The sequence below is a fragment of the Arachis hypogaea genome, chromosome 20 (genome assembly GCF_003086295.3).
Source record: "Arachis hypogaea cultivar Tifrunner chromosome 20, arahy.Tifrunner.gnm2.J5K5, whole genome shotgun sequence".
In the NCBI taxonomy this organism is placed as follows: Eukaryota; Viridiplantae; Streptophyta; class Magnoliopsida; order Fabales; family Fabaceae; genus Arachis; species Arachis hypogaea.
The window spans coordinates 117,567,714-117,593,412 of record NC_092055.1 but is presented as its reverse complement, the minus strand read 5'-3'; the positions used below and the strand labels follow the sequence as shown (position 1 = coordinate 117,593,412).

General features: G+C 36.1%; 1 non-coding gene across 1 annotated transcript; it reads left to right on the top strand.

The window, feature by feature from the left end:
- The first annotated feature begins 1,410 nt into the window (after positions 1-1,410).
- Positions 1,411-1,518, top strand: LOC112787148 (small nucleolar RNA R71). The gene has a single exon (XR_003194578.1). It is a non-coding gene; the product is annotated as a small nucleolar RNA R71 (small nucleolar RNA).
- Positions 1,519-25,699: the final 24,181 nt, after the last annotated feature.

The window sequence follows — 25,699 nt, the reverse complement described above, 5'->3', positions numbered from 1 at the left end:
GGCCAGGAAAGGTCTTCCTAGGATGATAGATTCATCCTCTTCCTTTCCAGTATCCAGGACTATGAAATCAGTAGGTATGTAAAGGCCCTCAACCTTTACTAATACATCTTCTACTTGTCCATAAGCCTGTCTTCTTGAGCTGTCTGCCATCTCTAGTGAGATTTTAGCAGCTTGCACCCCATAGATTCCCAGTTTCTCTATTACAGAGAGGGGCATGAGGTTTATTCCTGAACCAAGGTCACACAGAGCTTTAAAGATCATGGTGCCTATGGTACAAGGGATTATGAACTTTCCAGGATCCTGTCTCTTCTGAGGCAATGTCAGTTGATCCAGATCACTTAGTTCATTGATGAACAAGGGAGGCTCAGCGTCCCAAGCATCAATGCCAAATAATTTGGCATTCAGCTTCATGATTGCACCAAGAAACTTGGCAGTTTGCTCTTCAGTAACATCCTCATTCTCTTCAGAAGAGGAATACTCATCAGAGCTCATGAAGGGCATAAGGAGGTTCAATGGAATCTCTATGGTCTCTAGATGAGCCTCAGAGTCCTTTGGTTCCTCAGAGGGAGGCTCCTTATTGGTCACTGAACGTCCCAGGAGGTCTTCCTCCTTGGGATTCACGTCCTCTTCTCTCCTCACAGGTTCGGCCAGGGCACTTATGTCAATGGCCTTGCACTCTCCTTTTGGATTCTCTTCTGTATTGCTTGGGAGAGTACTAGGAGGGATTTCAGTGATCCTTTTACTCAGCTGGCCCACTTGTGCTTCCAGATTTCTGATGGAAGACCTTGTTTCATTCATGAAACTTACAGTGGCCTTAGATAGATCAGAGACTAAATTTGCTAAATTAGAAGCATTTTGTTCAGAGTTCTCTGTCTGTTGCTGAGTTGATGATGGAAAAGGCTTGCTATTGCTAAACCTGTTTCTTCCACCATTATTAAAGCCTTGTTGGGGCTTTTGATCCTTCCATGAGAAATTTGGATGATTTCTCCATGTTGAGTTATAGGTGTTTCCATAAGGTTCACCTAAGTAATTCACCTCTGCTATTGCAGGGTTCTCAGGATCATAGGCTTCTTCTTCAGAAGATGCCTCTTGAGTACTGTTGGATGCAGCTCGCATTCCATGCAGACTCTGAGAGATCATATTGACTTGCTGAGTCAATATTTTATTCTGAGCCAATATGGCATTCAGAGTATCAACCTCAAGAACTCCCTTCTTCATAGGCGTCCCATTATTCACAGGATTCCTTTCAGAAGTGTACATGAACTGGTTATTAGCAACCATGTCAATGAGTTCTTGAGCTTCTGCAGGCGTTTTCTTTAGGTGAATGGATCCACCTGCAGAAGTGTCCAGTGACATCTTTGATAGCTCAGATAAACCATCATAGAATATATCCAGGATGGTCCATTCTGAAAGCATGTCAGAAGGACACTTTTTGGTCAACTGTTTGTATCTTTCCCAAGCTTCATAGAGGGATTCACCTTCTTTCTGTCTGAAGGTTTGAACATCAACTCTAAGCTTGCTCAGCTTTTGAGGAGGAAAGTACTTGGCTAAGAAAGCCGTGACCAGCTTATCCCAAGAGTTCAGGCTGTCTTTAGGTTGAGAATCCAACCATAATCTAGCTCTGTCTCTTACAGCAAAAGGGAAAAGCATGAGCCTGTAGACTTCAGGATCTATTCCATTAGTCTTAACAGTATCACATATCTGCAAGAATTCAGTTAAGAACTGAAAAGGATCTTCAGATGGAAGTCCATGAAACTTGCAGTTCTGCTGCATTAGAGAAACTAATTGAGGTTTAAGCTCAAAATTGTTTGCTCCAATGGCAGGAATGGAGATGCTTCTTCCATGTAAATTGGAATTAGGTGCAGTAAAGTCACCAAGCATTCTCCTTGCATTGTTGTTGGGTTCGGCTGCCATCTCCTTTACTTGTTCGAAATTTTCAATCAAGTTGTCTCTGGATTGTTGTAATTTAGCTTCTCTTAATTTTCTCTTCAGAGTCCTTTCAGGTTCTGGATCAGCTTCAACAAGAATGCCTTTTTCTCTGTCCGTGCTCATAAGAAAGAGGAGAACAAAAGAAAAGAAGAGGAATCCTCTATGTCACAGTAAAGAGGATCCTTATTGTTAGTAGAAGAAAAGAAGAAGAAATTCGAACACAGATAGAGTAGGGGGTTCGAATTTGGTGATGATGTGAGGAAGTAATGTTAGTTAATGAATGAATAAATAGAATAGGATGAGAGAGAGGGGGGGGGGGGAATTTTCGAAAATTATTTTTGAAAAGGAGTTAGTGATTTTTGAAAATTGGTTTTTGAAAGTTGTTAGTATTTTTTTTTTTCAAAATTTTTGAAATTAAAAATAAAAAATAAAAATAATTAGTTAATTAAAAAGAAATTTTTGAAAAAGGGGAAGATATTTTCGAAAATTAGAGAGAGAGAGTTAGTTAGGTGGTTTTGAAAAAGTTAAGAAACAAACAAAAAGTTAGTTAGTTAGTTGAAACAAATTTTGAAAAGATAAGAAGTTAGGAAGTTAGAAAAGATATTTTGAAAAGATATTTTTGAAAAAGATAAGATAAGAAGATATTTTTGAAAAGATATGATTGAAATTAGTTTTGAAAAAGATTTGATTTTTAAAATCACAATTAATGACTTGATTCATAAGAAATCACAAGATATGATTCTAGAACTTAAAGTTTGAATCTTTCTTAACAAGCAAGTAACAAACTTTAAATTTTTGAATCAAAACATTAATTGACTATGTTATTTTCGAAAATTTGATGGAAAAATAAGAAAAAGATTTTTGAAAAATATTTTTGGAATTTTCGAAAATAACTAAGAAATTTGAAAAAGATTTGATTTTTGAAAAAGATTTTGAAAAAGATAAGATTTTCAAATTGAAAATTTGATTTGACTCATTGGCAACAACTTGATTTTTAAAATTTTTTGAAAAAGTCAATCCAAATTTTCGAATTTGATGAGAGAAAAAGGGGAAGATATTTTTTTGATTTTTGAAATTTTTATGAAAACATGAAAATTATGCAATGCATGAAATTTTTAGATCAAAACAATGAATGCATGCAAGAATGCTATGAATGTCAAGATGAACACCAAGAACACTTTGAATGTCATGATGAACATCAAGAACATATTTTTGAAAAAATTTTTAATGCAAAGAAAACATGCAAGACACCAAACTTAGAATTCTTTAATGCTTACGCACTAAGAATTCAAGAATGCATATGATAAACATGAAAAGACACAAAACAAAAAATCATCAAGATCAAACAAGAAGACTTACCAAGAACAACTTGAAGATCATGAAGAACACTATGAATGCATGATATTTTCGAAAAAATGCAAGATGCATATGCAATTGACACCAAACTTATAACATGACTCAAGACTCAAACAAGAAACACAAAAATATTTTTTATTTTTATGATTTTCTAATTTTTTTGTATTTTTATTTATTATTTTTTTTTTCGAAAATTATTGTGAAAAATAAAAATAAGGATTTCAAAATTTTTAATATGAATTCCAGGAATCTTGCCATGTTAGTCTTAAAGCTCCAATCAAAGGGTCAGGCATGGCTTAATAGCCAGCCAAGCTTTAATAAAAATATGAGTGTAATTCAGACATGACAAGTCTGACATACCCTATCCAGAAGGATTGGGCATGACTCCACTGAAGTGATTAGCCAATCCCAAAGCAGTTTGGGTATGGCTTTACAGCCAGATAGGCTTCAACATGCTTCATGAAACACTAGAATTCATTCTTAAAAATTTTGAAGCCATAGAATAATTTATTTTTGAAAACATTATTTTTAGTAAAATTTTTTTTTTTCGAAAATATTTGGGAAAAAGAAAGCAATGAATTCATAGTCCTCAATCAAAATCCTGGGAGTTAGACATGGCTTAATAGCCAGCCAAGCTAAAACATGTTATCTGAAACACTAGAATTCATTCTTAAAAATTTTGAAGAAAAATATATTTTTGAAAACAAATTTTTTTTTTCGAAAACAAAGAAGAAAATTTTGAAAAGAAAACAAAAAGAAAATTACCTAATCTGAGCAACAAGATGAACCGTCAGTTGTCCAAACTCGAACAATCCCCGGCAACGGCGCCAAAAATTTGGTGCACGAAATTGTGATCTCCATGTTCTTTGTACTTGTGTGAGATTAACAATATATAATTGTATTGAATCCTCATTATGGCTCTATGTGTGGACACAACTCCGTACAACTAACCAGCAAGTGCACTGGATCGTCCAAGTAATACCTTACGTGAGTAAGGGTCGAATCCCACGGAGATTGTTGGTATGAAGCAAGCTATGGTCACCTTGTAAATCTCAGTCAGGCAGATATAAAGTGATAAGGGTGTTTTCGAATAATAAATAAAAGAAGGGATAGAAATACTTATGTAATTCATTGATAGGAATTTCAGATAAGCGAATGGAGATGCTTTTCGTTCCTCTGAACCTCTGCTTTCCTGCCATCTTCATCCAATCAGTCTCACTCCTTTCCATGGCTGGCTTTATGTGATACATCACCACTGTCAATGGCTACTTTCGGTCATCTCTCGGGAAAATGATCCAATGCCCTGTCACGGCACGGCTAATCGTCTGGAGGCATCACCCTTGTCAATGGCTTCATCTTATCCTCTTAGTGAATAATATGCTCACGCACCCTGTCACGGCACGGCTATTCATCTGTCGGTTCTCGATCATGCTGGAATAGGATTTACTATCCTTTTGCGTCTGTCACTAACGCCCTGCAATCGCGAGTTAGGAGCTCGTCACAGTCATTCAATCATTGAATCCTACTCGGAATACCACAGACAAGGTTTAGACCTTCCGGATTCTCTTGAATGCCGCCATCATTCTAGCTTTCGCCACGAAGATTCTGGTTAGGAGATCTAAGAGATACTCATTCTAGCTTTATTTCATGTAGAACGGAAGTGTTTGTCAGGCACGCGTTCCTAAAGGAGAAGGATGATGAGCGTCACACATAATCATCACCTTCATCATGTTCTTGGGTGCGAATGGATATCTTAGAAGCAAAATAAGAAGAATTGAATAGAAAACAGTAGTACTTTGCATTAATCTTTGAGGAACAGCAGAGCTCCACACCTTAATCTATGGAGTGTAGAAACTCTACCGTATGAAAATACATAAGTGAAGGTCCAGGCATGGCCGAGATGGCCAGCCCCTCTGATCTAAGAACTAGGCGTCCAAAGATTGTTTACACTGGTCAAAGATGCCTAATACAATAGTAAGAGGTCCTATTTATAATAAACTAGTCACTAGGGTTTACATGAGTAAGTAATTGATGCATAAATCCACTTCCGGGGCCCACTTGGTGTGTGTTTGGGCTGAGCTTAAGTGTTGCACGTGCAGAGGCCATTTGTGGAGTTGAACGCCAGTTTCTGTGCCAGTTTGGGCGTTCAACTCTGGTTTTGGATCCTTTTCTGGCGCTGGACGCCAGATTTGGGCAGAAGGCTGGCGTTGAACGCCAGTTTACGTCGTCAATTCTTGGCCAAAGTATGGACTATTATATATTGCTGGAAAGCCCTGGATGTCTACTTTCCAAAGCAATTGGAAGCGCGCCATTTCGAGTTCTGTAGCTCCAAAAAATCCACTTTGAGTGAAGGGAGGTCAGAATCCAACAGCATCAGCAGTCCTTTTTTCAACCTCTGAATCTGATTTCTGCTCAAGTCCCTCAATTTCAGCCAGAAAATACCTGAAATCACAGAAAAACACACAAACTCATAGTAAAGTCCAGAAATGTGAATTTAACACAAAATCTATTAAAAACATCCCTAAAAGTAACTAGATCCTACTAAAAACATACTAAAAACAATGTCAAAAAGCGTATAAATTATCCGCTCATCAGCGCGCCACAACTAAAGAGAGAAAGAAAACGCTCCGCATCCAAGTTCCAGCAGGAGTCATAACTGGAGATCGACCCAAAGCGAAATGCTCGAGCTCGACTTCCTCAAAAAGATCGAAGTCTAAAGGACATGACCTTAAGGGAAAAGTCGAGCTCAAGTAGGGGCACTGTTCATACCCTAGGTCAAGCTATCTAACCCGGGCTGATTGAAGACAAAGCGACCGACCTCTTCAGGTCAGGTCCCCCGACCTCTTCTTTAAAGAGTTCGGCCAAATCACCACAAGAAGCCCAAGCAGGCCCAAACAAAGGGACATAGCCCAATCTAAAGGCAGCTAAAGCCTAGAAAGATAATGGCGGTTCCCTTTAGAGATAAGATGACTTCACTTAAAGATAAGATAAGATAACTAACTTATCTTATCTAGAAAGGTCAGCCCACACCACTATAAATATACTGGAGCACCCAGGTATAATTCATACTCTGATTCTACAGAAAATACCTGCTAAAAGCCCATGCTAACTTAAGCATTAGAGTCTCTTGCAGGTACCACCACCCTCCGGTGATGAAGGATCAGCAGCACCGCCAAGTCCAACAAGTCGGACACGTCAACTCCGGCCACCACCGCAGATCTCGACCGAGATCGACCTACAGTTTCAGGTAACCCTCGGAACAAGTAGCTTCACCAAAGCTTTATGGAGATTGGTTCCACCATGAACTATCTGTTTAGTTTGTATTAGTGGGTAAAGTTAATACGAGTGATAGATTATGTAAATTAGGTATTATTGATCAAAATGAAAATGTGGTGAACGAATCCCCACACTTTCGTACAGCTGTACCAGCAAGTGCACGGGGTCGTCCAAGTAATACCTGAGCGAGTCAGGGTCGATCCCACGAGGATTGTTGGCTTGAAGCAAGCTATGGTTATCTTTCAAGTCTTAGTCAGGCGAAATCAGAAGGTTGTTGGATTACAGAGTTGTATTAGGATTAAAATCAGTAATAGGAATAAGGTAAAGGATTGGAGTTGCTTTGTCTTTCTGAATTAACTCTGGTATCACTGTCTTCTCTGCTTGTGAGTGATCTCTTCAATGGCAAGCTGTATGTGATCAACGCCATGGGCCGTGGTCATTGATCTTCTCTGCTATAGATTGAACGCCATTGGTCGTGGTCATCCAATCTGACGAAGGGTGAAGCTCTAGCAGTTCATTCTCCTGGCGATCCAACTCAAAACGCCACAGACAAGGTCGAATCTTCCAAATCAGAGGATGTTGCTGATGTACAACTATTTTATGATATATTTTGGACTAAATTGAGTGGGTTTGTGCCAACTAATCTCACACTTATTCATGTAAATTGCATGTTTTTCATTTCCTTCCTAATTTTGTGTTATAATTGAAAACTTGCTTCCTAGGCCTTTAAATTGTCAATTTTTAATTCTCGTTTATTACCATTCAATGCCGTGATGTGTTTGTGAGGTGTTTTCAAGTTTACAAGGCATGAATGGCTTAAAGGATGAAGAGGATGCATGTCAAAATGGAAGGAACACAAGAAACTAAGGAGCTGAACAGCGAGGATCGACGCGCAGGCATGGCTGACGCGTGTGTGTGAATTGGTGCATTTAACAGCGACGCATACGCGTGACAAGCGCAGAAGTCCAGCGATGCGTACGCATGGCCTATGCGTACGTGTGACAGAGCGTCATGTGCTGCACTTATCAGAACTTGCTGGGGGCAATTTCTGGGCTGATTTGGACCCAGTTTTCAGCCCAAAAACACAGACTAGAGGCAGGGGGCAAGCCGAGACTAAACACACTTCCATTTTTAATTTAGTTTTAGTTTTAGTTTTAAATTTTAGAGAGAAAAACACTACTTCTCCTAGGGTTCTTATGATTCTTAGTTCATCTTCAGTTTTGATATTGAGAGAGTTGCTACTACCTTCGATTGAAGTCGTCATCTCTATAGTTTGTTTTCCTAATAACTCATTTACTCTTCTCTATTTAGTTGCCCTGTGTTCATATTTGGATATTGTTATTCTTGAACTCTATTAATGCAATGAATTCTTTTTATATTTAATTCTATTACTTGTTTAATTTCTTTTAATTAATTATCAGTACCAAATTTGATTTTATTAATTTATTTTAATTACCATGTCTCCTATCTACTCTTTTTACATGTCTGTGAAAATGGCATTCATGTTAATGGAGTAGAGCTCCCAACTTGGCTTAGAACTTGATTAATTGGAAACCCTTGAGTTGTAATACTCAAGTATAATATGTAATTGAGAATTGCTGGTTAACTCAATTTTCACTAACTCTAGTCCTTCCCTAGGAAGTGACTAGGACTTGTGAATCAGAGTTAGTGCTACCCACTTAACCTTCCTTTGTAATTGCAAGAGGATAACTGAGTGGAAGCAATAAACTTTTACTATTGCACTTGGGGAAAGACAACAAGGATAGAAATTCCAATTATCTCTCCTAACCAAGATCTCTTATTTCAAATACATAACATCTCTTGCTATTGTTCGCTGCTTTAATTTCTTGCTATTTATTTTTCCGTTCTCCACCTCAAAAATTACTCAGAAAATTTCTAACCAATAAATTACACCTTGTGTCAACTCTTTGGGAAAACGACCTGGGAACTCTACTCCCAGTTATTTAATTTTAATTGTGACACAAATTAAATTGATAGTGGGAATTTCGTCGGTTAAGACTGTACTGACAACGCTGTTTTTATTAAAAAATTCTTAACCGGCATTTTTCCACCCATCAGCTGCTTTTTTGGATTCTAGCCTATACCACAGAGACCCTAATCTCCCCAAAAATTGGTTGAACTAGTGTCTCGAGAAGTCCCCAACGAAGTCGTGGATTAACCGTCTGAGAGATGTATAAATATAGCTATTGGCTCGTGCTTTCCAGTCATGTATTCACACGAACCCAAGTAGACGCGAGTGTTTGTCAAGCACGTTCGTCTTAATGTGATGAATAGAGCTAATTGTCTGATCATCCTATTCACCACGATGAAGATCGAATATACATCTTAGAAATAAATCAAACACGAATCAAAGAAGAAACAGTAATACTTTTATTAATTCATAGGAGTCAGCAGGGTTCCTCCCCTCAACCTAGGAGGTTTAGAAACTCATACTGATGTAAAATACAAAGTAAAACTCGAAAATAATGTATGCTCTCTAGTATGTTGTCTTTATGATTATGTAAAATACACTTTAAATACTAAATAGATAACTAGTAATAAGGGTAAAACAGTCTATCTAGTGCTAAAATTCACTTATGGGACCCACTTGGTGAGTGTTTGGGCTGAGCTTTGATGAGATCCACGTACTATGAGGTCTCTGGGCATGGAACGCCACCTAGGAGGTCCTCTTTGAGCGTTTGGACGCTGGTCTCTGCTCTGTGGGCGCTGGACGCCTGGAAGGGGGCAGGTAGCTGGCGTTGAACGCCAGATTTGGGCCTTCTAATCCAAAGCAAAGTATAGACTATTATATATTGCTGGAAAGCTCTAGAAGTCAGCTTTCGATAGACATTGAGAACGCTCCATTTGGATTTCTGTAGCTCCAAAAAAGCTCTTCCGAATGCAAAGAGGTCAGATCCGGACAACATCTGTAGTGCTTTCTCTGTCTCTGAATCAGACTTCTGCTCCAGCTCCTCAATATTAGCCAGAAAATACCTGAAATTGTAAAAAATATATTTAAACTCATAGTAGAATCCAAAAATGTGAATTTAACACTAAAACCTATAAAAACTTAATAAAAACTAAATAAAACATACTAAAAACTATATGAAAATGATGCCAAAAAGCGTATAAAATATTCGCTCATCACAACACCAAACTTAAACTGTTGCTTGTCCCCAAGCAACTAAAAACACAGTAGGATAGAAAAGAAAATTAAGACACAATAAATTTCTAAGTTTCCAATGAAGCTTAGTTACAATTAGATGAGCAGGACTTAGTAGCTTTTTGCTTCTGAATAGTTTTGGCATCTCACTATCCATTAAAATTATGAATGGTTGGCATGTTTAGGAACTTAGAATCCAGATGATATTATTGACTCTCCCAGTTCAGTTCATTTTGATTCTTGAACATAACTTTTAGAGTCTTGCCATGACCCTAAGCACCTTGTTTTCCAGTATTACCACCGGATACAATAGTGCCACAGACACTTTAACTGGGTGAACCTTTTCAGATTGTGACTTAGCTTTGCTAGAGTCCCCAGATAGAGGTGTCCAGAGTTCTTAAGCACACTCTTTTTGCTTTGGACCTCGACTTTAACCGCTCAGTCTCAAACTTTTCACTTGACACCTTCACGCCACAAGCACATGGTTAGGGACAGCTTGGTTGAGCCACTTAGGCCAGGATTTTATTTCTTTAGGCCTTCCTATCCACTGATACTCAAAGCCTTGGATCCTTTTACCCTTGTCTTTTGGTTTAAAGGGTTATTGGCTTTTTCAATCTGTCCTCATTTTCTTGCATTTTTGGGCAGTAATAGATTTTTCTGCTTTTTATTATTAATTTTTTTTGCCATTTTTTTTCGCATGCAAGCTTTTTCTTTTTGCTACTTTTTCTTGCTTCAAGAATCATTTTTATTGATTTTTCAGATCACCAATAATACTTTTCCTTTTTCCTTATTTTTTCAAAAGCCAACATTCTAAAATTTCAACTTCAAATATGCACTATTTAATCATACATTTAGAAAATAAAAGCAATGCCACCACATCAACATAATTAAACTATTCTTATTTTAAACTTGAAATTCATGCATCTCTCAATTCTTTTCAAATTTTTTTTCTTTTAAGCGAGGTGAGAGATATATAGAATATTTTACAACTCTAAGGCATAAATTCAAATGATCATGCAACTAAAACAGGAAAACAAACAAAAGATAACAGAAAACAGAAAGGGAAAAGAAGTAAAAGAGAATGAGTCCACCTTTAATGGTGGCGGCTAGTGCTCCTCCTTGAGGATCCAATGTGATGCTTGATCTCTTCTATATCACTCCTTTGCCTTTGTTGTTCTTTCCTCATAGCCCTTTGGTCTTCCCTTATGCCTCTTTAATCTTCTCTTATTTCATTGAGGGTGATGGAGTGCTCTTGATGCTCCACCCTCAATTGCTCCATGTTAGTGCTCAGTTCTCCAAGAGAAGTTTGCCATTGATATCAATAGCTTTGGGGAGGAAAATACATCCCTTGAGGCATCTCAAGGATCTCATACTGAGGCTATTGTACAGGCTCTTGTGCATGCTCTCTGGTTTACTCCATCCTTTTCTTAGTGATGGGCTTATCCTCCCCAATGGAGATATCTCCTTTTATGACAAGTCCAGCTAAATTGCATAGATGACATATGAGGTGTGGGAATGCTAACCTTGCATTGGTGTGAGGCTTCTCAGCTACCTTGTACAATTCTTGAGGAATCACCTCATGTACTTCCACCTCACTTCCAATCATGATGCACTGAATCATGATGACTCTGTCAACAGTCACTTCTGACCGGTTGCTAGTGGAGATGATGGATCTTTGGATGAATTCCAACCATCCTCTAGCTATGGGCTTTAGGTCAACCCTTCTTAATTGAATGGGCTTACCTTGGGAATCCCTTTTCCACTGTGCTCCTTCCACACAGATGTCTGAGAGCACTTGATCCAATCTCTGATCAAAATTGGCTCTCCTAGTGTAAGGATGTGGTTCTCCTTGCATTAGGAGCAAGTTGAACGCCAACCTCACACTTTTCGGGTTGAAATCTAAGATTCTTTCTCGGACCATGGTGATCCAATTCCTTGGATTTGTATTCACACTAGTGTCATGATTTTTTGTAACCGATGCATTAGCATAGAACTCTTGCACCATGAGAATCCCAACATACTGAATGGGATTGGTTAGGACTTCCCAACCTCTTCTCCGGATCTCTCTTCGGATTTCCAGATACTCATTCTTCTTGAGCATGAAAGGGACCTCTGGGATTACTTTCTTCTCTGCCACTACTTTATAGAAGTGGTCTTGATGAGCTTTGGTGATGAATCTCTCCATCTCCCAAGATTCAGAGGGAGTGGATACTGCCTTTCCTTTTCTCTTTCTAGAGGAGTCTCCAACCTTGGGTGCCATGAATGGTAATGGAAAGAAAAAAACTATGCTTTTCCAACACCAAACTTAAAACTTTGCTCGTCCTCGAGCAAAAATAAAGAAAGGGAAGAATGAAGTAGAAGAAGAAGAAAATAGAGGAAGAAAGAGGAAGAGTGAGGGATCGGCCTTGTGGGGTTTATGAGTGTATGAGAGGTGAGTGTATGAAGGGTTATGAAGAGGGGTTTTTATAGGGAAGGGGAGTGGTATGGTTCGGCCATAGGGTGGGTTTGGGTGACAAATTTGATTTTTGAAGTGGGTGGGGGTAGGTGGAGTTATGATGGTGTGGGAAAGTGAAATGGATGTGATTGGGCTAGGGTTTTATAGGGAAGTGTGTATGGGAAAGTGTGAAAGTAAGTGGGGGTAGGTGAAAGATGCTGTGGGACCCACAAGTCTTGAGAAGCTAGCGAATCCAGATTCCTTGCTTCTCTGCACTGGCGTTTGAACTTTAACACTCCATCCAGAGTGTTCTATTTTCACTACTGTGAAATTCTGTCTCTGTTTTTACTGCTGCATATGATCATGACTCTAAAAGAAAAACAAAACAAAATAAAAGGAAATAAATAATTAATTAAGGTTGGGTTACCTCCCAACAAGCGCTCCTTTAACGTCACTAGTTTGACGGTTAGCTCCTTAAGAAGGTGACTATGAGCTTAGATTTTTGCCCCTTACAGTGAACTTTCTTCCTGTCTTCTCATGAATGAGCTCCACATGCTCTAAAGACAGGATACGACTCACTGTATGTGGTAAGGCTGGCTTCTTGTCCCTCCAGCCTTTAGGTACTTTCTTTTTTAGTACCCTTGTGCTTAGAGCTTGTTGGTGGTTGCCTAACACCAAACTTAGAATTGATGTCTGGGGGTTCTGTAAAGCTCTGCACAGAAAGAGAGGGTTGGAACACTAGGTGTTGTACAGTTATATCTCTTTTAGAGGGAGAATTGGGATTGGACATCTTGAATAAGATATAGTCCTCTCCTAGTTGGAGAACCATTTCTCCCTTAGCCACATCAATTATAGCATTAAAAGTGGCTAGGAAAGGTCTTCCAAGGATGACAGAGTCATCCTCATCCTTTCCAATATCCAAGACTATGAAGTTTGCAGGGATGTAGTGGTTTTCAACTTTCACCAAGTCCTCTACTAAGCCATATGGCTTCTTCATTGTCTTGTCTACCATCTCTAGTGAGATGTTTGCAGCTTGTACCTCAAGGATGCCCAGCTTCTCCATTACAGAGAGTGGCATGAGGTTTATGCTTGACCCTAGGTCACACAGAGCTTTTTCAAAGGTCATAGTACCTATGGTGCAAGGAATCAGAAAGCGTCCAGGATCTAGAAATTTCTGAGGTAGCCTATGATAACCAAAGCATAGAGTTCTTTGGTAAGCAGTGGAGGTTCTTCCTCCAATGGCCTTGTACTAAATAACTTGGCATTCAGTTTCATAAGAGCTCCTAGGTACCGAGCAACTTGCTCTTCCCTAGTGTCTTCATCCTCATCCGAGGATGAGTAGTCATCAGAACTCATGCACTGCAAAAGTGCATGCAAATGAACCTCTATAGTCTTTATGGCTTCCTTTGGTTCTGGGATAGAGGGTTCTTGAGTGGGACTCAAGCACTCAGAGGGTGAGCTTTGGCTGGCGTTAATGAGCTCTTTAGGCGTTGAACGCCCTTGCTGTCCACCCTTACTGGAGTAAAACGCCAGTCCCTCTATGCTTTTGGGCGTTGAACGCCTAGTAGGGATATCCTTGCTGGCGTTCAATGCCAGCTTCCCTGGGTGTGTGGGCGTTGAACGCCCAGTGAGGGGTTTCTCACTGGCGTTCAGCGCCAGAATGGTTGCATGGCTGGGCGTTGAATGCCCAGCTAGTGCTCCCTGGCTGGCGTTTAATGCCAGCTCTGCTGCCAGGATGGGCGTTGAACACCCAATGAGGGGTTCCTCACTAGCGTTCAATGCCAGGCTTCTTGCCCAGATTAGGCATTGAACGTCCAGTGATATGTCCTTCACTGGCATTCAACGCTACCCCATTCTCCTCTAATTCGGCCTTCACCTCCATGGTTATGGCCTTGCACTCTTCTCTAGGATTTACCTCAGTATTACTGGGAAGAGTTTCAGGAGGAATCTCAGGGATCCTCTTGCTCAGTTGACCAACTTGCACCTCCAAGTTTCTAATGGAGGACCTTGTTTCATTAATGAAACTATGAGTGGTCTTAGAGAGGCTGAAAACCAGAGTAACTAAGTCAGAGAGGCTCTGCTTAGAGGTTTTCATATTCCCTTGAGAAGATGAGAATGATGGTCTGTTATTGAACCTATTCTGGTTCCTTCCACCTTGAGTGTTGTTGAAACCATGCTGAGGTTTTTGTTGATCTTTCCATGAAAGATTAGGATGGTTCCTTCATGAAGGGTTGTAGGTATTTCCTTAGGGTTCTCCCATGTAATTCACCTCCTCCATGGTAGGTTGATCAGGATCATATACTTCTATTTCAGAAGAAGCTTCCTGAGTACTGCCAGCTGCAGTTGGCATTCTAGTCAGATGCTGGGAGATCATGTTGACTTGTTAGGTCAAGATCCTGTTCTAAGCCAATATAACATTCAGAGTATCAACTTCATGAACTCTTTTCTTCTGAAAGATCCCATGATTTATAGGATTCCTTTCAGAAGTATACATGAGTTGGTTATTTGCAACCATTTCAATGAGTTATATTGCTTCTGCAGGTGTTTTCTTCAAGTGGAGTGATCCACCTACAGAGCTGTCCAATGAGATTTTGGACATCTCAGACAGACCATCATAGAACACGCCTATGATAGACCATTCTGAGAGCATGTCAGGAGGACATCTCCTGATCAATTGCTTGTATCTTTCCCAAGCTTCATAGAGAGATTCACATTCTCTTTGTCTAAAGGTTTGAACTTCCACTCTAATTTTACTCATCCTTTGAGGGGGAAAGAATTCAGCTAGAAAAGTATTAACTAGCTTTTTCCAAGAGTTAAGACTTTCTCTAGTTTGGAAATCCAACCATATCTTAGCTCTGTCTCTTACAGCAAAGGAAAAAATCATAAGATTGTAGATTTCAGGATCTACTCCATTAGTCTTTACAGTATCACAGATCTGTAAGAATTCAGCTAAGAACTTATGTGGATCTTCCAATGGAAGTCCATGAAATTTGCAGTTCTGCTGCAAAAGAGAGACTAACTGAGGCTTAAGCTCAAAATTGTTAGCTCCAATGGCAGGTACATAGATACTTCATCCATAAAAGTCAGAGGTAGGCATGGTGAAGTCACCAAGAACCTTTCTGGTTTCCTCTTGAGGTTCGGCCATGTCTTCCCTTTCTTGATCAAAACTTTCTGAAAGATCTCTTCCGGAGTGTTGTGCTTTAGCTTGTTGTAAACGCCTCCTTAGAGTCTTTTCAGGTTCAGGATCAGGAGTCAAGAGGGGTTCTTTATCCCTATTCCTGGTCATAAACAAGAAAGGAAAAGAGAGAAAAGAAGAAAGATTTTTGTGCCACTTGGACCAAAGAGCTTCCAGTGAGATGTGAAGAAAGAAGAGAGAAATAAAAGTGAAAAGGGAAGATGAGAAGGAAGAATAGAGAGGAGGAGGAATTCGAATAATTAGAAGTCAGAAGAGAAGAAGTATAAATAAATAAGATAAATAAGAATTAAAATATTTTTTGTTTTTATTTTATTTAATAATTAAATTCGAGAATTAAGTTAATTAATTTAAAATGATTTAAAATTTGAATGTTAAATTTTCGAAAATAGAGGAGAGAGAAGGAGAAGAAGTTTTCGAAAATTAAGAGAGAAGAGAGTTAGTTGGGAGGTTTTGAAAAAGAAGAGAGAGAAGATAATATATTAATTAAGAAAAAATTTTAAAATAAAATGAGATAAAAGATAAGATTGGAAAAGATTTTAATTAAGAAAAGATTTTAAATTAAAATGAGATAAGAGATAAGATAAGAAAAGATTTGAAATTGAAATCTGAAATTAAAAAAAGATAAGATAAGAAATTAAAATGTTTTGAAAAGATTTGATTTTAAAATTTGAAGTTATAAAAGATAAGATAAGAAACAAAAAAAAGATTTGAAAAAGATTTGAAAAAGATAAGATTTCAAAATTTGATTTTCAAAAAGATATGATTTTAAAGTTTGAAATTTGAAATTTGAAATTTGGGTTTTTAAATTTTGAAATTTTTAAAAGATAAGATAAGATTTTTTGAAGAAGATAAGATTTTTAATTTTGAAAAGATTTGATTTTTGAAATTTTGAAAACTAAGATAAGATAAGATAAAAATTTTGAATTAAAATCTGAATTTTTATTTAAAAATTTTCGAAAATTGCTTTAAAAGATAAGATAGAAAAGATATTTTTTTATTTTTGAATTTAATGATGAAAGAGAAAACACACAAAAGACAATAAACTTAAAATTTTTAGATCTAGCTAGCACCCCTAATTTTCGAATATTTTGGAGGGAAATACAAAGGGACACCAAACTTAAAAATTTTAAGATCGAAACACAAAAAAAAGACTCAAGAACACTTTGAAGACTAACAAGAACACAATGAACGAGACTCAAAAGACTCAAAGAACACAAGAACATATGAAGAAAACCAAACTTAAAATTTTTAGAAAACCAAACATGAATTTTCAAAAATTAAAGAAAATAAATAAGAAGACACCAAACTTAAAGAATTGAAACAAGACTCAAACAAATAAACTATTTTTGAAAAAATTTTGAAAGATGAACTTATAGGGGACAAAAATTTTGACCAAGAACAAAATAAAAAGACTCAAACCAAGAATAAAGATTGAACAAGAGAAAAGACAAATATTTCTTGAAAAAGGTTTTAAAATTTTGAAAATAAGAAGAAGAAAACAAAAATAAAAGACTCAAACAAAATCAAAGATCAAACAAAGAAAAGAAAAATATTTTTGAAAAGGTTTTTAATTTTTTTTTTCAAAAATTGAAGAAGAGGAAAATTAAAATAAAAAACTCAACAAATAAAATTACCTGATCTAGGGAGCAAGACAATCCGTCAGTTTGTCCAAACTCGAATAATCCCCGGTAACAGCGCCAAAAACTTGGTGCATGAATCCCCACACTTTCGTACAGCTGTACCAGCAAGTGCACTGGGTCGTCCAAGTAATACCTGAGCGAGTCAGGGTCGATCCCATGAGGATTGTTGGCTTGAAGCAAGCTATGGTTATCTTGCAGGTCTCAGTCAGGCGAAATCAGAAGGTTGTTGGGTTACGGAGTTGTATTAGGATTAAAATCTGTAATACGAATAAGGTAAAGGATTGGAGTTGCTTTATCTTTCTGAATTAACTCTGGTATCACTGTCTTCTCTGCTTGTGAGTGATCTCTTCAATGGCAGACTATATGTGATCAACGCCATGGGCCATGGTCATTGATCTCCTCTACTACAGATTGAACGCCATTGGCCGTGGTCATCCAATTTGACGAAGGGTGAAGCTCTAGCGGTTCATTCTCCTGGCGATCCTACTCAAAACGCCACAGACAAGGTCAAATCTTCCGGATCAGAGGATGCTGCTTCTTTGGATTTTAGCCTATAACTCGAAGACCCTAATCTCCCCAGAAATTGGCTGAATTGGTGTCTCGAGAAGTCCCCAATGAAGTCGTGGATTAACCGTCTGAGCGATGTATAAACATAGTTGTTGGCTCGTGCTTTCCAGTCATGTATTCACACGAACTCAAGTAGACGCGGGTGTTTGTCAGGCACGTTCATTTTAATGTGACGAACAGAGCAGATTGTCTGATCATCCTGTTCACCACGTTGAAGATTGAATATACATCTTAGAAATAAATCAAACATGGATCAAAGAAGAAACAGTAATACTTTTATTAATTCATAGGACTCGGCAGGGCTCCTCCCTTCAACCTAGGAGGTTTAGAAACTCATACTGATGTAAAATACAAAGTAAAACTTGAAAATAATGGCTGCTCTCTAGTATGTTGTCTTTATGATTATGTATAATACACTTTAAATACTAAACAGATGACTAGTAAGGGTAAAACAGTCTATCTAGTGCTAAAATTCACTTCTGGGGTCCAGATCTTTGATGAGATCCACGTACTATGAGGTCTCTGGGCATGGAACGCCAGATAGGGGGTCCTCTTTGGGCATTTGGATACTGGTCTCTGCTCTGTGGGTGCTGGACGCTGGAAGGGGGCAAGTAGCTGGTGTTGGACGCCAGTTTTGGGCCTTCTAATCTAAGGCAAAGTATGAACTATTATATATTTCTAGAAAGCTCTGGAAGTTAGCTTTCCATAGCTATTATGAACGCTCCATTTGGACTTCTATAGCTCCAGAAAAACTCTTCTGAATGCAAGGAGGTCAGATCCAGACAACATCTGCAGTGCTTTCTCTGTCTCTGAATCAGACTTCTGCTCCAGCTCCTCAATTTTAGCTAGAAAATACCTGAAATTGTACAAAAATACAAAAATTCATAGTAGAATCCAAAAATGTGAATTTAACACTAAAACCTATAAAAACTTAATAAAAACTAAATAAAACATACTAAAAACTATATGAAAATGATGCCAAAAAGCGTATAAAATATCCGCTCATCAAAATGTCTACATTGTGTTGGAAGAATGTTAAAAGTGTATATCACCTATTTGTTGTTTTCAAGTTTACTTGGCAGGCGTGATGTGTTTGGATTCATGAAGCAAGTTACCTTTGGACCGTTCTAGGCACTTTAAGGTAGCGTTTGTTTTGAGGTACTGAGACAGAGACTCGGAGACTAAGACTGAGTATCATGCTTGTTGGTTCAGAGACTGATATTAAAATTTCTGTCTCTGTCCCCAAAATTTCAGTATTTCTGTACCTCCAAAAAGTAGGGATATAGGGAATTAAAATTTTTAAAGATGGAGACTGAAATTTTAATAATATTTTATACTTAAAATACCTTCATTTCAATTAATTAATTCCAATTTTACCCTTTGTACAAATTAAATTAGAATTTCATTCTTGTTTCAATTTCTGTCTCCCACTTTGCACCAAACATAATACTGAAATTTATTTCAATCTCTATCTCTTAGTCTTTGTCTCTCAGTCTCAGTCTTTCAGTCTCTGTCTCTTCACCAAACGCTACCTAAAGGAATATTTTGAATGTCGGACATCTGTGTGAATGAGGAAGGAGGACCGTAAGAAGTAGTTGATGGCTTTTTCTCTGTAATTTGGAGTATTTGGTTAAAAAAAATAAAAAAATTCTTTCAAAGTTGAGCATTAGGTGTTGTGCAAGTTATTGGCACATTGATTAAAAATTACAAAGAGTAAAATTATGTCAATTTGATATTCGTTGATGGCGTCGGAAATGGCGTAGGAGTTGATGTAACGACCCAATTTCTAGCATGTGATTATCACACTAGAAACTAGGCATTACTAACTTGTTTTTCTATTTATTAATTATATTTATTATAGAGCAATGCTAGGGGGCCAGCAACATTTGTGATTGGTAGCCATCAACTAGCCATCAATGATGATTTGATGGTGTGAGATTGGTGTGAGATATCATCCAATGACTCACATTTCTCTGCTGGTTACATGCTGGCCAAAATGTAATAAAATTGCTGGCCCCCTAGACTTTTCCTTTATTATATGAGGCTGACTTGTTGTTAAAGCACAGTTGTTTTTGCGGGGTATCTTATTTTTTTTTATTTAAATGCATTCAGTTTGATAAGTAGAAACATTTATGGATACCATCATAGGTAATCACAGAGAAAACAGTTCAAAACTATTTCATATATATATATATATATATATATATATATATATATATATATGGGGGATATATCTTATGAGAATGAGATTTTTATATGAGAATATCTTATGAGAGTGAGATTTTTATATGAGAATGTGAGAATACATTTAGAGCCATTGAATTGATTTAAATAGTGTAGATTAAATGTGCCTAATAAATGATATGCAAGCAATGTATTTAATATAGCCATTAAATTGATGAGAGAGAATGTGTTTAATGAGAATAATTGTTCTTGATGTTAGACTAATTTAATTGGATTTAGTTAAAAAAAAGACTTAGATGTAAAGTATTATTTTAAAAATAATATGCCTTTATATTTTAGATCATTTGCTTAGAATTGAATGGTCTGTTACAAATGTAAAAAGATATTTGTATACTTTAGATATTAATATAAGAGAAAATGATTTTGACCGAAAAAAGAAGTGACACTATAACATAGGTCTAACAAAAGGTGAACCTGTCACTTAAGAAGGGCTCTTGAAAATAGAGCCTTTTGGCAATGAGTAAGTACAACAACCAAGTTTGTGTTTTAACATTCTCTCTGTGTTGTTTTTATTATGAATACATGTGTAATTACTCATTATTTAAACTTCTTATAGGTTTAATCCATGTACTGCCGTTCGTCATGTAACAAATGCCATTAAAAGCAAATTTTCAGAATTCTGCCCTTCCTGGGGACATGCGAGTGAGCAAATGCGAGATTTGTGGTTTACTGAATTTAAGGTAAGTATTTATTAACTTTTTTTTTGTTATTTTGATATTATACATAGTGGGTAATTCAATGTATATGTTTGTTTTCTTTTATAGAAAAATTGTATGTGGGAACCTCAACACAATGCAAGAATTCGTCAAATTTTTGAGATTAAAGGGAGTGCTCGATTAAGAGGGTTGATGAATCAGGAGAGACTCAATTATTCAAAAGACCCTAACCATGTACCAAAATATATTCCTGAACCCGTTTGGCGTCAACTATTACATTATTTTGCTACAGATTCGAAATTTAAGAACTGGTCAGCAGCAAATACTGTGAATCGAGCATCAAATGCTGGAAGTTCCATGCATACTGGTGGTTCCATATCTATGGGTGAACATACACGCAGAATGGTAAGATAAAAATAGTTTATTTTTAGTCTTGTTCTTATTATGTGCAACGTTTTCTTATTCTTTTTTATTTTCTATCGATTAAAACTATTATATTATAGGAGAAAGCTACGGGAGTAAAACCTTCTCTAGAAGAAGTTTATACTAAATGCCACACCAAAAAAGATAAAAGTTGGATTGATGAAAGATCTGAGAAAGTCATTGTATGTGATGCTAGTTTGTTCTTCTTTTTGTTTTTTTTTCAATTGCTAATTTTCACTATATGTTAGTATTTGTTCATGGTATATTTAGTTGCGATTAACATGAATTGATTTTGTAGGGTGAATTCAAAAAGCAAAAAACAGAACTTTCTCAAGTAGCTTTATCCTTGGATAATGAGGGAGATGTTGAGGCATCTAAGGAAGGCCTAGATATACCAGATGATTATACTGTTTGGAACGAAGTTGTGACAAAGGAAAAAAAGAAAGCTGATTTTGGTTTAGGTTCTTTTGGTATAGATCTCTCTTCAAAGTTGGATTCCAGAAATTGTTCAGAGACATCCAAAGACAATCTAAATATTGAGCAAGAACTTCACATGTGGAAAGAAAAGGCAAAGGAGCAAGAAATGATCAATGAAGAGCAAAAGGTTAAGTTGAAAGATGCTGAGCACAAGTTAAAAGATCAAGGACGTCAACTAAAAGTTCAACAGAAAAGAATTGGTTCTACTGAAAAGACAATTCATGCTTTGTATAAAAAGTTGAATTTGCCACTTCCTTCAACCTTGTCTGATCCTACGGAAGATGAGCTTGGGACAGGCTCTAGTGATGATAACATGAATGATTGATATTTGGAGTAGATGTTTTTTCTGATTTAGATTAAGGAATTTTTAGTTAGTACATTTTATTTTATTCATGATATTTGACCTTTTTAAAGGCTTTCTTTGATTTAGTTTAAGTATTTTTTTTTTATTTTAGTTTGATTACATTTATGGACAAAAATATTTTAATAATAAATATTTTTTTAACTCTTTTATGGTAATTAACTTTTTCATGATTTTATTATGTGTTTAGAATTTGGATGATGTAATATGAAAAAAATAATTATGATGGTCTTAATATAGAAAGCAGATCGAATACAATTTATTTTCTAAAATATTTATCTATTAAATAGCAAATTATTTTGTATGAAAATTATTTGAAATATTATATTAAATTTGTAGAAAATTTGTGCGAAAATATTTTTTTGTTTTGTATGAAATTTGTTTCAAATACGTAAATTCTTTTAAATTAAATTTGTCTGAAATTTAATTGAAAAGAAATATTTGATTTGTCTAAAATTTGTTCGAACAAAATTTGTTATATTTGACTAAATTCGTTAGAAATTTGTCTGAAATAAAGTATATTTTTTGTTTGAAATTTGTCTAAAAATTAATATTTTTATGTTTGAAATTTGTCTGAAATACGTTATTTTTATGTTGGCTAATCTGTCTGAAATTCGTCTAAAATACATCATAATAGTTAGAAATCTAGCAGATAAATGCCTATTCGAAATCTGTCACAAAATCGTCTGAAAAAAATTTCGGACGAAATTTCAGACAAAATTTAAATTTGCAACAAGGCTTTTTGGGACAAAAAAAATTCGTCCCAATTTTGTTTGAAAAAAAAATTTATCTGTAATTTGTTCGAAATTTATTTCAATTTCGTCTCAAAATTCGTTTGAAAAAGCCCTATTTCTAGTAGTGGAATGAAGCATTGTGTTACAAATAAAAGATAAAAAGATAAAATTATCAATTCAAATTAAATTAATTTTTATTAAATTATAATTCAAATATAAAAATTAATTTTGTAATATTAATTTAATTACTATTTTATATTATTCATTTCAAATAAAATAATTAATTTTTAATTTAAATTAAATTAAAACAATTTAAAAAATATTTAATTTCAAACACATGTAAACACTCTTTGGCTTACAAATAAAAGATAAAAAGATAAAATTATCAATTCAAATTAAATTAATTTTTATTAAATTATAATTCAAATATAAAAATTAATTTTGTAATATTAATTTAATTACTATTTTATATTATTCATTTCAAATAAAATAATTAATTTTTAATTTAAATTAAATTAAAACAATTTAAAAAATATTTAATTTCAAACACATGTAAACACTCTTTGCCCCTGTAGTTTACTTATGTAAGTCTAATCCCTAAAGAAATATGAAGGGTTTAAAATTGGAAGGTCCATTAAAGTCCATAGGGAACGTTACGTATCCCAAGAAATGCACAAACTATTTTAATTCTGCATACTGTCTTTTTAAAAATTTTAAAATTCAAAAGTCATCATGTGTAAGGCACGTGATCGAGTAAAACTTATTATTTTACTTTTTAAAAAGACAAATTTTAAGGGACAATTTGTTGGAACAAAAGATGACAGGATAAGCAATTCGACTAGAGTGAAGTAAATCAACAGACCCATGAAAAGTCGAAGTATTATGTAGGTTAAAATGATATAGCACAAAGGTTAATCTAGATTGAAAGTTTCAACTTACCATGAAAACTCGACAATAAGGAAGTGGAATGTCAATTATAAAGATGAGTTAAGTCGGAAGTCTCTAAAGTTGAAATATATTAATTGCACGTGACTTTATCCAGAAGTGCTATACAGAACATAGGATTTGGGGAACAAGGTAAGAGAGAACGAGGGGTGTAAAATTCGGGATTAAGAGGAGCATGTTGTGCAAATGCAAGATCCAAGTGATTGGAAGTTCAAGATCATCGACTATCTCAAAAATTCCAATAAAAAGCATATCAAAAGGTTAAATACCTAGTATTGAGCCTTGTATTAATGGGAGAGGATTTGTTTAAGAAAAGTATCGATGATTTTTTACTCCAACGCATTGGTATTCAAGAAGCTCACCTGGCTATGGTTGAGGTACATGAAGGGATTTGTGGAGCTCACTAGTCCAATAGAAAGATGCATTGGATTTTACATTGACAAGAATTGTATTGGCCTTCAATGATGAAGAATTGTGTTGAATTTACCTGATATTGTGATCAACGCCAAAGGCATGCACCTATTCAAAGAGTTTCTGTCTCTGATTTACAAGCTATAATCAAGCCTTGGCCATTTAGAGGATGGGCTTTTAACTTAATAGGAATGATTCACTCTCCTTCGACTAAGGGGCATAAATTTATCTTGGTGGCAGTTGACTACTTTATAAAGTGGGTGGAAGTTGTGCCCATGAAAGAAGTTACCCAAGCCAAGATAATCGACTTTATTAACGAGTCGATCATTCATAGATTTGGCATTCCACAGACTTTGACTACAGATCAAGGGACCATGTTCACAGGTCGACAATAAAGGAGTTTGTTGAATCATGAGGTATTAAGATAATACACTCAACTCCCCACTATGCACAAGCTAATGTCCAAGTCGATGCCGTCAATATAAAACTCTAATAAGGTTAATTAAAAATCATATAAGGAGACAGCCTCAAAACTGGCATGATATCCTGAGCCAGGTGTTATGGGCATATAGATGCTAACCTAAAGAGGCTATAAGATCGACACCTTATAAGCTGGTATATGGCCAAAAGGCTGTCTTGCTACTTGAGGTAAATTTTCAAACCATCAGAGTGGTTAAGTAAAATGATTTGTCTGTCGAACAGTATAGGTAAAGTATGATAGATGTGTTAAATGAATTAGATCAAAATCGACTAATGGCTTTAGATAGAATAATTCGACAAAAAAAATCTATAGCTAAGTTATACAACAAGAAAGTAAAGAATAAGCGATTTGCAGTTCGTGACTTGGTTTTAAAATTAATCCTTCTATTGAGCAAGTTAAAGAAAAATGATCACCTTTATGGGAAGGACCTTTTCAGGTCAAAAAAGTATTCAATGGAAATGCATAGGAACTACGAGATATAGAAACTGATCGACAAGTAGGGCATATAAATGTCAAATATCTCAAGTTATACTATTGTCATTAAATCAAAAGATAAAATCAACAGATGAAAAGTTCATACAAATATGGTTTAAACATCATTCAAATTACAAAAGGACAAATTAAAACAAAGTCCTAAATTTAAGTTTTAAATCCTCCTGTTGTTGACACAGGACGGTGGAGGTTTAAGATATTTCATCTTGAATTCTGTTGGCTTGAGCTACTGCCTCAACGAGGGAAGGTCGACTCGACGTCTTCAAAGCATGCATTTTGTTCACCTTCTGAAGTTGAAGTATGAGACTTGCCTTCGCAACTTTTTCCTTGACAGACTTTAGCTCGACCAATTCTTTCTCAAGAACCTCAATCCTCGATGTTATAGCTCGCTACTTAGCTTGATCTTCTGACAGAACTTCTTCAATTTGAGATTTGGCCATGCCACATTTCCCTAATTAGATATCATGATTGGCCAAAGCTTCGATCACATTGTTCAGATTGTCATCAGCAGTTTGGGATTTTGAGATATAATTATATATCTTTTCAATGAACGCACTCAAGGCTGCATGCACCTCAGTCAGAATCTTTTGATCCAGGAAACTAAGTGCATCTATTAGTCGAGTTTTCAAAGTAACATCATTATTAATTTATTCTAGAGGTTGATTGAGACAATCTAACACTATGTTAATTCTCTCGATAACTAGAGGATCAGGACCTGGCGGCATGTGAAGTTCAGGAGATGTAACCTCCTCTTCACGCGTTGAGACAATTGATTTTGATTCTTGAATAGAAGGAGCAATCTCTGGCTCTGGACCTGAAGAGAAAACTCTTGTTTCCCCTGAGAAATACACTTGTTGAGCTTCTGACAAGATGTTGTCGAGATCAAAATCTAAATCTTCAAAGTTCAAGTCCCC